The sequence below is a fragment of the Octodon degus genome, unplaced genomic scaffold (assembly GCF_000260255.1).
Source record: "Octodon degus isolate 3935 unplaced genomic scaffold, OctDeg1.0 scaffold00003, whole genome shotgun sequence".
NCBI classification, from domain to species: Eukaryota; Metazoa; Chordata; class Mammalia; order Rodentia; family Octodontidae; genus Octodon; species Octodon degus.
In genome coordinates, this window is record NW_004524579.1 from 35,112,529 (window position 1) to 35,126,683 (window position 14,155).

At 36.5% G+C, this 14,155-nt stretch overlaps 1 protein-coding gene and 1 pseudogene across 3 annotated transcripts in view; one reads left to right on the forward strand and one right to left on the reverse strand.

Moving 5' to 3' along the window:
• Positions 1-14,155, forward strand: part of Wdr7 (WD repeat domain 7) — a 438,292-nt gene that overhangs the window by 110,502 nt on the left and 313,635 nt on the right. The gene's annotated exons all lie outside the window — the stretch shown is intronic.
• Positions 5,391-10,924, reverse strand: LOC105742006 (annotated as a pseudogene).

Below are 14,155 nucleotides of genomic sequence, written 5' to 3' on the forward strand. Positions count from 1 at the left end.
TATATATATAAATAATTCAGTTTTGGTTATTCCAGATGATTAGTGGAGCAAAATTTTACATTACACTAATCATTGTCTACTCTGATAAATATAGTTAAGGAGCCTTGACTTAGCTGTCTGGTGTTAAGGAAGCAAAGAGTAAATATCTGTGACTATAAGAGGAGACATACATAAAACGTTTGTTACTTTCCATTCTATGAGAAGGAGATATTAGAAGTAGTAGTCTAATAATAATTGTAATCTTCAAATGTGCAGCATATTTACTAGGTCTGGTATACAGATATTTTAAAATTTTCTCTGTAGCCCTGCAAGACTTTCAAAAGCTCTGTTTTTCACTCTGTTCCCCATGTGGTTCTGCTGCTTGCTTGATATCCATTTTTGATTTATCCAAAGTACTTTAGAATCAATACTTGGTGGTTAGCAATTTGAATATGAGGTGCTTAGGTATATTTTTTGTTTTTAATCCTTGTAGTTTCCAGAACTTTTTGTATCTGTGGGTTTGTGTCTTTCACTAAATTGAGCTCTTAATTAACTAATTTAATTAAAATTTGGCTCATAACGATCTCCCTTAGAACTTTCTTTGTCTCATTATTTTATACTGCTTATTGTCTACAAGTCACAGTTTATAGGTAAATAGGCCCTTGAGCTAAGAATACTTTTCTTGTCGGGTTTAAAAACAATATGTGACAGAATTTAGTGTGGGTGCTACAACTGTAGGGGGAGGGAGAGTCAACTGACATCAATGATAAGTTTATCACAGAAAAAGATTATGGATTAGAAAGATCACAGAGCAAAGAACTTAACTTTGTGTTAAGTTCCAAAACCTAAAATATTTACCACTTGTTCATTACAGAGAAAGTTTACTGATACTTTCACTATCCTAGCCAATGCCTTTAGTATTTATCTCATGTAAATTTTAATAATTTTATGCATTATCTGAATCTTCCCTCTGAAAACTAATCCATAATGAAATTATTCACTTTTACCTACTTCTAAAAGAAGTCTGTTCTTTGCTCTGTGATCTTTCTAATCCATAATCTTTTTCTGTGATAAACTTTATCACTGATGTCAGTTGACTCTCCCTCCCCCTACAGTTGTAGCACCTGCACTAAATTCTTTATTATACAAGTCCCACTTTTGTATGATATCTACATTAAGGTTGTGAGTACACGTACACTTCTGTGTGTAATGTGTGTGCATTAGGTGTGCATATTTGTATGTATACTCTGAAAACCTCTGACTCAGTTTAACCATTTTTTTTCTAGTTTGAAGGAGATGAGTTTTAGAATAGAGTCCAAACTATTCTATTAAGCAGTAAAACTAAATTCTTAAAGCTAAATATTTAACTCATAATTAGTAATTTTTTTGGTGATTCCAGGGTTTTTGGTTCTGTTTCCTTTTTAATCCTTTAATTAGTCAAGACTGTATTTAATGTGATGATTGCATAGCACCACCAACTCATGACTTATCAAAGTGGAGCAGCCTTCCTGAAACTTAATATCTAGGTTTTCATACCATCTTGTCCCTATGCTTTCCATGTATTAGATGTTCAGTGGACTTATGAATGGAATTCATAGGTCATATTAAATATAATTCACTGCATTCTGAGCTAAGGAAAGGCAGTTTTGTTCTGTTATGGTTTTAAATTGAGATCAGGTTGTTTTTCCTTGGAAATGCATTGTTAACACAATATTTACAAGAAATTTAGATTGTTAAGATTATAAGAGGTACAGCAAAAAAGAAATTTCTTTCACCATCTCACATACTAAATCAAATACTAGACTGAGTAGAAAATAGGACCACTGGGTTAGATTCAGTTTTGACCTTGTCAGAAGCCAGGTTTTTCTAACCTTTAGTGTATGGTAATTTATATTTAACTCTTACTGGGGAGCCTAAATGTATTGTAAAGTAATTTGATAGAAACACAAATATTTGTGATTAAGTATTAATATTTTGGTACTTTGAGGAAGAAATAATTTCTTCTCTTTTAATGCGTTGAAAATCTATTCTTTATTAGATCATATAAAACATTTTGAAACTTCTTGACTTTTATAGTCTCTGTTAGAAAGTAATTGAATCAGTCTAGTTCAGTAAACATTTATTGACTACTAGGTACTGTGTTGGGCCCTGGAGAGCCAAATGAGTAAGACATGATATTTGCTGTCAGCAAATGTGCACTGATAAATACAATGCACTACAGTGAGTAGGAGGCGAAAAGCAGAAGGTACTACAGAAACTGGTACAGACCTGAGGTGATCAAATCTGGCTTCCTGGAAGAGGGCTATTAGAGGATAAGTAGACTCTGGTGAGTTGATGGATGGAGATGAGTTGTACTGTGTTCCAGGAGAAGTGGGTGGCATAAGCAGAGTGGGCAGCTTAAGTACAACGTGCAAGTAATGTTGCTGGAGAATCAGCCCAGAGACAGGCAGTGGTGGGAAATGGGTCCATGTTGTACCCTGGGAAGGTGCTGAAACGGTCTTTTGCCTCAGTGGCTTTCAAATTTAAATTAAAAAATAACTACAGAATCTTTTCTTCAAGAAGAATTGTATCTAAAATTCAGTGTATACAACTGATAAGAAATATAGAGAGGAGAGTTTGAATTTAAGAATTGTTTATAAGTTGTATTCCATAGGATCTAATGACTGAGTAGGTAAGCCAGGTGGTAGAGAAGGTTGATGCATAGATTTTCTGATTGGGTGCTAGAATAGAAAGTGTCTCTTTCAGGTGACAGCAAATAACAAGAGAGGGCTTTATAGGGAATAATGATGAGTTGCTTTGTTTATGATGGTATGAGATTCTTAATAAGCAATACCTATGCAAAGATATTTGTCAGCGAGTTCAAAAATATTAAACTTGAGGGGAGAATGTGGTGACAGGATACAGATTTAGGAATCTTCAACATACAACCATAGAAGTGGATGAGATCATTCAGAGATTCTTTGTCAGAGATATTGACTTTTTGTTTTACAGAGTTTAGAGAGTTTTAATAATTTTTTTTTTTTTTTTTTGCAGTACTGGGGATTGAACTCAAGACATTGCGCTTGCCAAGCAAGCGCTTATTCTACTGAGCTATCTCCCCAGCCCCCCACCCCCGTTTTTTTTGGCTGGCTGCCTTAAGGGCAGGTCTGATAAGGCATGAGGATCTGGGATGGAACCACAAAATCCTAAACCTGACTGCTTTGCTTAAGCAGGCACTTAAACAACTGAGCCAATAGGCAGGCCCCCAGTATTTTAAAACATAAGTTTTTCCTTCATTTTATTTTATTTTTTATTTTTATTTTTTTGCAGAACCGGGGATTGAACTCAGGCCCTTGCGCTTGCCAGCGAAGCACTTATTCCACTGAGCCATCTCCCCAGCCCGAGATTTTCTTTTTCTTTTTCTTTTTTTTTCCTTCATTTTAAAGTGCTCACATATTGATACTTGAGGATGAAATTTCTAGCAACTACAGCGTAGTTAGGTAGAGCAGGACCTTGCAAAGGAACTTGTCCTGTAAGCATCAACCTCTCTTAGACATGCAGTTACTTGTCCCAAGTTATGAAGATGCAAATCTATACAACAGTGGTTTAAGGAATCTCTTCCTCTTACAATAAAATGAAACACATAGTTATAATATCACATAGTTACAAATTAAGATTTACTAAAATATTTTTAGTACAGAGTGTACAGGTCTCACTACACACATTGGACTTGTAGTAATCCTCCTGTTTTCAGCTTCCCAAGTGCAGAGATTACAGGTGCATGCCACCACATCTAGTCTCAGTCGCTGTCTCAGTGTACCCTGGGGGCAGGGCTGGCACGGCATACCAGGGATCAAACCCTGGTCCCTGCTAAACAAACACTTTAGTCCACTGAGCTTTCGGCCATCCCTAAGACAATTTTAAAGTACACAAAATACAACAATTTAGGCCACGTGGTTATATGTATAATACTCCTTCTAAGAGACTTTACGTATTACTCAACTCCTGTGAAACACTTTAAGCACAGAACTATATTTAAAAAGCATGTGGCTTTTAATTTCTGCTACTTATCCCTGAAAGAAGGCAAAACACAACCATAATATGTCTCTGAAATGCAAATTTCATTATATACTAATTTTGTTTTATTCTTTTTTTGTATTTAGGAGAGGGTCTGTAGGGTCTCACTGTGTAGATCGGACTCATAGTGAACCTTCTGTTTACAGCCTCCCAAGAGCTGGGATTACATTTTCTCTCCAGGTGACTCTCCCTAGGCACACTCTACATTATCAGTTGCTTTCCTATGTGGCTCCATAATCTCCTTGATCAGAAAATTTGGGACACCACTGAGTTGCAGGATATTACAGTACAGGTTCTCATGTCCTGAGTCCTCACTGACCTTGAAGGGCTAGGGCCAAAATGTTGGCTATCCTTGCAGCCCTTATTTTTCTCTGATTTTTTTGGTCTGCAAACTTAAGTTGTTAACCCTCCAGAAGAAAAGCTTAAGATACTATTACCCTATAACATAGACAGTTGAGTTTAATATCATTATCTGTCTGAATATCAAATGCCTTAGACATATCGTGCAACAGGTATTTTCCATCAGTAATTAATATGCTAAACTTTAAATCCCTACAGAATGTGAAAAATAAAAAAAGAAATAAACAATTACATATTTTTATACAGAAATTTAGAAATCTAACCATATACAGTGTTGTAGCAGGACAGTCTGAAGTGATTTTCCAACATTTGTTTACCATCTAACTTTTGCTCCCTCATAAAAATATACCCATGGATTTTCAGTTCTATAATTTTCATACTTACTAGCTCAGAATATCTAACCAGATTGGAATATTTTTTCTTTCCGCATTTCCAATTATGAAAAATATTTACCTCATTTTCACAATAAACTGCCTGTAACAATAATGTTCCCTTTTGCTTGAGCTTAAAGTAAATCTGAACATCAAGTATGGTAGTACATGCATATAATCCCAGCACTCAGGAGGTTAAGGCAGGAGGACCACCATGAGGTCAAGGCTAGCCAGGGCTATATAGTGAGCTTAAGACCAGTCTGAAATACAGAGTGAGATATATATATATATATATATATATATATTGTGTATGTATCTATATATATATCTATTATATATATATATATATATATATATATATATATTGTGTGTGTGTGTGTGTGTGTGTGTGTGTGTGTAAACCTGAGCAACTCAAAATTTCATGAAATTATGAACCTTCTAGCCAGAGCTGAGGCTAAATATCCTTCCTTCAGACAGTTGACCGAATGAATACAGTAACTACACAAAGAAAGAGACCATCATCTTAAGAATGAGGATACTGTTTTTGGCTTTCTGCCCTGCCTTGGCACTAGGGAGATACATGGTGAGGTCACCCCAGGAGAATCGTTTAGATGCCCAAAGGTCTTATATGGAGCTAGAAAGTAGGACCACCTGCTTTCAGCCCCAGTAAGCCTCTTCAGTACTTTGGTCGTGTCCTAGATAGAAAAACTTCTGGATTACAGCATCTGAAGCACCACCAGCAAAATAGAGCCACAAAATAAGTCAGTGGGAGAGTCAGATGCTTTGGGCTTGATCAGAAAAGCATTACATTTTTTGCCCACTTCATAGTTTCCTGTCTCACTTGCCAGTCCCAGGGCTGTCCCCAGCCCTATTTTCACATTGCGTTTTAGGACTTCAAGCACGTTTAGAAAGCCACTGTTGAGCGGTACGTTAGAATAGGGATAATGAGAGATGAAAGCTCCCTATTCACAGACTATATCCAGTTGTTCTGCAGAAAGGTGACATCCATGCACCATCACTGTCTTGTCTGTCAGAAGGTTGCTTTTATTGTAGACATAAGTGTAGCTCTTTCTCCAGCCCTGTGTAGCTTTTATGATGGGGGCACAAGCTTTTCACTGCTTCCAATGCCTCTGGAGTGTCACTTATCTGGCTCTGAATGCACAACTCATGGGCTTAGTGATGCTGCCAAGTTCACCCACCCAAGTCTTGGAGCAGGAAAGGGAAACGTGACGTCGCTGTGAGCTTCACTCTGGAATACTTCTTTTCAAGTATTTCTGACACAATTTTTGTTTTTCAGACTGAACCCTTAGTGGTCTTCTTGTATCCCGGGACACTATTGTTCAGATCCATGCATACTTTGCCAGCGAATGCCCACTGCCCACATTTATCTCTAATTTCTATAAGGAGCAGGGATGCATCTGTGTCAGTGGTTCCAAACTAACAAACTGTGGTTGTTCCATTCCTTTTTATTTTTTGAGATAGTGTCTCACTATATAGCCCAGGCTGGCCTTCAATTCACAATAATCCTCCTGTATAGCCTCCTGAATGCTGGGATTGACAGGTGTATGCCACCACCCAAGGCAGGTTCCATTCCTTAATGTTCTCGTAACAACTGTGATGTAGACTTCCTTAGCAAACTTCATGCTCCTGAATTCATCTTCTGTAGGACGTGTGTACTTCTTCAGGTACTCCAGAAGTGGGAGGTCTGCGTTGCTTCCAGCAAAGGCATTCAGGGGGGGGCATGGATGTACATGTCTACCAGACTAGATGCGAAGAAATCATGGTGGCTCAGTTCTCTCACTTCACATAATTTGAAGCCCCATTATTTTTGGGCAAGCTTTGCTTGATGAGGTGAAGCTTCTGAAAACACTATTTTGCCACTGTTCCTCATGCCAGGGAGGTGATCTCACTGCGCCTCCATGGGGGAGATCTTGGAGGACTGGATGAAAGCGCCAGTGAAGATGCAAACCAGGGGCAGCATCCAGGTGGCCCACACCCAGTGCGAGCTGTGGGGGTTCAGATGCTTTGGGCCTGTGCAGTGAGCAGCTGTGAAGGACACTGGCTCGTCCTCATCTTGTGAGATACACCAACCCTTTAAGGGAGGAGGAAGCGGAAACCTTAGTTTCTGAAACTGAAGGGAAAGAAGACAGGCCTGGTATCAGAGGGGTGTGTTTCTGGGTCAGCAGATGAGAATCAAGGAGGGACTACTCCTAAGGACTTCATATTCCTTCCTTAAGCTGGAGGAAAGGAGCACCAGAGCAGGGGCCATGAGGATGGTGTAGGTAGGGGGGCTGAGTGTGGGAGTTAAGGAGCAGCGAAGAACTGACCTAGTTGGGGTGGTTGTAAAAGACTGTAGTAAGATGGGGAAAAGGCATACATGAACATATGGAAGGTGTATTACTGTTCTAGATTGGCACTTTTGGCATTCTGAAGTAAAAGGGAGCAAAGGGGAGTTGTGAAAGGTTGATTGGTGTTGAAACCGTGGGGTCAAAGCTGAGGAAGGAAGGGAGGGGAGGAGAGGACTGATGGTCCTTGAGGATGTGGTAAATCCAGGGACAGAGTGCCCCCATGGTGCTGGCTTAATTGTGCTGCACAATACCTGGGGATATTTTAAAAAAGGAGTAGCCTGGGTTCTATTTGCAGACTTCCTGGTTTAATTGCTATGGGATGTAACTTGTGCATTTGGGAATTTTAAAAGTTTCCCTTGTGATTCCAATGTGCAGCAGTTGGGGAGGCTGTGTTCTAAGAGGGTGAAGAGCCAGTGTGGTGGGAAATCTAATCTGGTACTAGAGGAGGCTGTGGCCAGGGTGGACATACTAACCTTCCAGGTTGCCCAGATGAGGACTGACTGTGCAGCTTGCACAGCTGTGGGAAAGACTGGCTGAGGTAGAGTGGAGCGACGTGGACTGCAGTTAAAAGTGTAAGGAGCTGTGAGGGGTGCAGAAGACCCTGCAGCCTGCTCTCCCAGTCTGTTCTGCCTTCTACTGGGTCAGGAGTCTTGTGATTCAGAGTGCAATGTGCTATCAGACCAATTTGGGGGCAGAGATTTAATATGTGGTCTAATACCATTCCAGGGTTTTGGAAATAATAATTTGAAATATTGCTGATGTAGATAAAACTCTTCAAGCAAACTAAATGATGAAACTAACAGGAAATTTTAATTTTTTTTTCTTTCTAATGTGGAATAAGATGCTACTTAATTTTGTTCTTCCATAGCTAATATCTTTTATGTATATTCTTTAATGATTTTTTTCTTTACAATAAGTTTTGAACAATCTCATTTTTGTGTATCTTGGTATGATTTTATTCATATTTCTTGTGCAAAAGGTTCATTTTCTTGGAAATGTGGTGGTGTAAGTTCAACTAAATTCAGAAATTTTAAATCTTTAAATATTTATTGCCTACCCCTTTCTACTTTGAGAATTCTAATTATATGAATATAAGTTTCATGATTTTGACACAGTAAACTATTATATGACTGATCTGTGAATTCTTCATTTTTATTTTGGACAATTTTTATTGTTATATTCACTTAAGTTTGTAAATAATTCGTTTACAATGTGCAATCTATTATTAATCTTATGTGATGTATTCATTTCAGAAATATTTCTCTGAAAATCACTATCTACATCTTATATCTTTCACATTTCAATGTTTATCCACAATTTTTAATATGTATAATTATTGATTTTCAATAAAGTTAATGAAAAAATAAAGATAATATTCAGTCCCCCCAAAAAGTGCAATGTTTTGATAATTTTAGCTTTGTCATATTTTACAGGAAAAGTCCTTTCCTCCTCATTATAAATTTTCAGAAATATCAAAAAAAGGGAAATTTTAATTTAAAATTTTCAGAAATATTTAAAAAAAGGAAATTTTAATTTAAAGGCAAGAATAACAGCGTTGAAAGCCAGTGTCTTTGATGCACTGATACCAAAATGCCTCACTATGGGCTATCTATATGTTTATGTGTAGTATGATATTTGTACCATTACTCATACCATATACATTTTATATGGTATGACATCTAATTGGAATACTTAAAATTTCTAGAAAACTATAGTTTCATGCAAATTTAAAATTAAGGATAGCAAAATTAAAAAATGGTACCTCTAGCAAAATTAACATGTGATATTGGTATTTCACTTTATTACTAGATAATTCTCTAGTTAATTAATGTAGTGTCATCAGTTCTCCTGGTTTGCATTTTTTATGTTCTATAAGGAGTTCTCTGACCATCATGAGCTACAGACCGTAAGTTGAAAATCAGTGACCTGTAGGGATGGTGAAAGTTTTAGACCTATAGATGTCTCAGGAGACTTTGCATCAGTGGAAGTGATGTTGAAGTTTTAAAATTTTTTCCTGTGTGGTATTTATGGTGTTACGGTTTCATACAGTGTTTATATGACATGGTTCTTCAGACTCTAAAATTAACCGTGGGTGGGAATATATTAGTCATTGCAGTTTATTGTCCTATGTAAGGAGTGGAAGCAGGGTTGGTATGTATTGGTTGTGGTTAGAATTCTGCCCAGTGTACTCTATAGATTAGAAGGGTAGCATATACCTAAAGAGCTTTCCATTAATATCTCCAATGTCTCCACTCATGTTTCTTCTCTTTTCTTTCTTTTTTTTTTTTGTATTTTAGGACAGGATGTACAGGATGTACAGGGTCTCACTGCATAGATCACACTTGTATTGATCCTCCTGTTTACAGCCTCCCAAGTGCTGGGATTACAGGTGTGTGCCACCATGCCCAGTCTCAATCACCTTTGCCCCGGAGGCAGGGTCGACCCAGCAGACCCCAGGATTGGACTCCCGGCCCCTGCATCTGCTGAGCTATTGGCTGGCTCCACTTTTCTTATTTTGTTTAAAAATACTCATTTTTTCTTAGTTGCATTCACATCTCAGTCACGATCATGCATAGCAGCAGTCATGCTTGGTGAAAGTGATATTATCTCTGGCAAGTAGGTGGATGGAAACGAGGAGACAAGAAGAGGGGAAAGGCAGAAGGAGAGGACTTGTCAGCATAAACCAGGATTTTAGTTTTTACAGTGCAAAAGCTTGGTTGTCCAGTCACCTTCACACATAGCCCTTGCTGTCTGTGTCTCAAATGGTCTGCATCATTCCTCACCTGCATCTTCCTCATCTCATGAGCCACTGGCCCTGCAAAGGCTCCCTGAACTTCTCAGCTTGTAAAGTCAAGCCAGACAGAATCAATGAATGTTCCTCTCTAACTCTCTAGAGCTTGGTGCCTACATCCCATCAGTGTGCTAACCAGGCCTGACCAGACTTAGTTTCTGAGATCTGATGAGATGGTGTGTTGGGTGCAGACTTGGTTTATGTTTTTATCCTAGTACTTATTTGATTGCACAAGTACATGTAAGCAAATAGATGTGTGCACTTCTCTATTTCACGGCTTCTGAACCCAGGCACTACTGACATTTTGAGCTTTTCTGATGAGACAGCCTTACCATCAGGAGGAGAAGCAAGGAAGTATCCTGGGCATAGGACACAGCATTTGCAGTGGTAGGTGGGCACGGTGAATGGGTCTGGTGGGCACAATGCAATTCAGGCCAGTGGGGCAGTGATGAGAGAAGACAATTAAAAATAGGTCAGAATCTAATAATCTAATAAAGTTTATTTCTGAAATGAGAGAATGCTTAACAATCTAATGACTCAGATTGATTACATTTTTTTTCCTTGTCTTTTTCATTTTGCCTTGTACTTTTTCTTACTAAACGAATCTTTAGCATTCTCCCCTTGTTACCGTTTATTTACAGATATGTTAAGAGTTTTGGCATATCCAAGAGAGCATGTTTTGATAGATCTTTGGAATTTTAGCTCTTTGGTTTTAACTATTTTCATTCATATTTTAAACACATTTATTTGAGATAAAATGAACTGGACATGATTATCTCTCCTCTGTTGGTAAAACAAATACTGTGGCGTGATCTACTTGCTATTTATAACACCTCTCTGAAACAGATGGCCTTTACTTGGGAGAGAGAAGATCTTTACTTCGATGCTAGAGATCTTTACTTTGATGCTAGAGAAGAGGGAGGATTCACTTGTAAGTCTGCATAGGGGATGAAGGTTCCTGGTCTTGTTCCTTTGATAGCTTGACTCTTTAGAAGAAGTCGAAAATCATTCTCTTTCATGGTGCTGTTTTGAGGGAACCTTCTAATCTAGTAAGATTAATAACTTTGGTTATTATTATTCAAGCATTATTGAATCAGAATCAGAATCATTATTCTTGAATCATCTAATTCTTGGATAATATTTTCTTTACAAAAGTGATTATACAGATATTTGTGTTTTATATTTATAATTTATTTTTACTGAGTAATTTACATTTTGTTATATTAAGTAAATTGTTATACAATATGAAACCTTAATACCCTTTCATATGTTAAATGTCTTTTTAGTTTCTCCCTATTTAATACTTGTTAATGAAAATATGTGAAAGGAAATAGAATAACATGACTTATATGAATACTTTGTCATTTGTACCTAATCATGAAATCTCATTCTATCCAAAAGCAAATACTTCAGGTAAATGGATCGAATTCTAATTCCATCATAGACGGATTCTCTGAACGCGTTTCCCTTGGTTATTCTAACCACTAGTGTAGAATAGCAGTTCAGCAGCAGAGGGCGCCACCTATCCATTTCAGTCACATGGATCTTGCTGTTGCCTGTTTTGTACCTCCTGCTCCATTCTCTCGCTTTTTCTTTCTTCTTTGCTGCTCCTTTTTTCTTTTTCTTAATGCTTACAATAGTTAATATTGAAGTCTCATTATGAATGTTTTTTACTACATAGTGAGATTTTTCATTTGCTTATTATAGAATTTTTTTGAAATACATTAAGACTTTTTTTTTCAAAGTATCTTTTACATGTAACATTATATATTGGAATTTCAGGAATAATTTCAAAGACTTTTCGAGAATATCATATTTAAAGTCAATAGGAAAATCGTTGTTTTGGTAGCAAAATATTACTAGATAATAAAAGTTTTATACTGTACTTACTAGATTAAAAATTTTTTAGAATGTACATTATAAATACCACAGCTACATAATTATGCTTTTTAAAGGTAGTATATTAAGAGTTTTCAAATATAGATTTTTTTCTTTATGCTAGTTTTGGACTAAGTATTAATATTTATATATATATATATATATTTGTGCACATATATATGTGTATATAGCCTGTTCTTAGTCTCCTCAGTCTCTGGCTTCAGAGCGCATTCTAATTTAAAAAATATTCATCAACCCTTGTGCTTTATACAGTATCATCAAAATCTACTAATGCCTATAATACTCAATGGTGTAAATTAACTGTCTTTAGGTAGAAATCTAAAACCATATGATATCAGTGCTTGTTGAGGAAAAATAATATATTGTTTTATAGCACTTTTATTTGTTTGTTTGTTTGTTTGTTTGAGACAGTGTCTCACTATGTAGTGGAGGCTGGCCTTGAATTCACTCGTGGCCCAGGCTGGCCTTGAGCTCACAGTGATCCTCCAGCTTCAGCCTCCCAAAGATTGGATATTTGCATGTGCCACCATACCCGGTTTATAGCACTACTTAAAGACAGTCTTCAAAACTGTGTTATTAAAAAATTGTTCAGAAATAAGTAAGCTTTGAATAAAAAGTAAAGTCATATTAATATGCTGAGCTATAAAAGGCTCAAGTCAACAACTTCTGACATTGCTGGGCCTACAGAAAACCCACGACTATTATGGACTCCTGGACTATATTGGATTATTTTGCTGAAGTCATACACTTACAATATTTAAATGGCAATGGAGTACCCATCTCTGACAAAACTAAGCAAAAAAAGGGGATATAAATGAAGGACCATTTTGTATCAGTATACACAAAATAGTTAGGATAGATAGAGAGCTACTTTCTCTTAATTCAATGAGAAGAAAGATTTGTACTAATAGTGTTTGGACAGGATGTCATGTCTGCATCTTGTACTATGAATAACTACTACAAAGACAATAACATACAATGTATTAATTATTGTAACTGTCCTACTAACCTGTTTTGAAACTGTCTCATTGCTATTTGTTTCTCAAAATTAATTTAAAAATTTAAAAAATAAATAAAATATTACAAAGAAAGAAATAAGTAAGCTTTGAAATCAGTAGCATGAAGGTAAATGGTAAAATAGTAAAGTTATTGCCAGTATTTCTTGTTATTTAGTCACTGTATAAAATGAAATGTATTTAAAACAGTCCTTTCAAAGACTTTTAAAACATTAGTTGGCTTTAGGGGCAAAGGTTATTAGCTATTTCTACAGATAGGAAATATTCTAGAATATATCCAAATACATAAATAATACTGATACATGTTATAACATAGCTGCATCATTTGTTCCTCTGCAGTCTAAAACGTTGCTTCTTCCTCAGTTCCTGTAGCTAATTGCATCTGGTGTGTTTGTTGAAAAAATGTCTGTGCTTGAATTAAGATTACTCTCATGATCTGTTATTTTCCTTAGGTTTTGAAGTTTGCCTGCTAAACTTATGATTACAATAGGCTCACTTTTCTTTTCTTGGCAGGGGGGAGGCTTTTTGAGACATGGTGTCACTATGCCATTCAGCCGTCTTTGAACTCACTTTGTAGCCAGGCTGGCCTCAAACTCACAGACATCCTCTTACCTCAGCCTCTTGAGTTCTCGGATTACAGGCGTGTACTGCCACCCCTGGCTCTGTTTATATTTTAAGTCAGTTTCTTCACTTGAAATTTGAATCTGTGCTTTTCTCTATACAAAAAAAGTTATAATAAACTTTGATACTCATGATAAAAATGTCAAATATATTGGTCTTACTAGCCTTTTAAGTATGTATGTGTACATGTTTTGCCATTTTTGTTGAATTTTACTATCAATTTTGAGATCATTTCATTTGAACATACCTTCTGATTTATCTTTTCATATTGTCCTTTTTTTTAAAGTAAGTGTTAAAACTATTTCTTAAGGACAGAAGCTTTATTTTCTCCCAAGTGTCATGTGCATAATAGGTACCCCACAGATATCTGGTGAACTGAACTTAATCTTCCTCCATGATAATTTAAAAGTGAATTTGTGATCACACACTTCAGAAGTTCTTAATGGCAGAACATGAACACATTAAAGAATATCCCAGAACAGATAGCCTGTATTCAAAATTAAGAATATAAGATGATTGAATGAGTTAGTTTGTTAATTAAATTGCTTCAGTTATGTATATGTTGTTACTAAGCTAAGAGAGCTTTGGATTTGGATAGATTAGTATTCATTTCCCTCTGACTGATCTTAGCATAGCGTCTTAGAATATTAATGATTTACTCTGCCATGTCTACACATTTAGCCAAAATATTATCCTCATGACTTTGCTGGATAT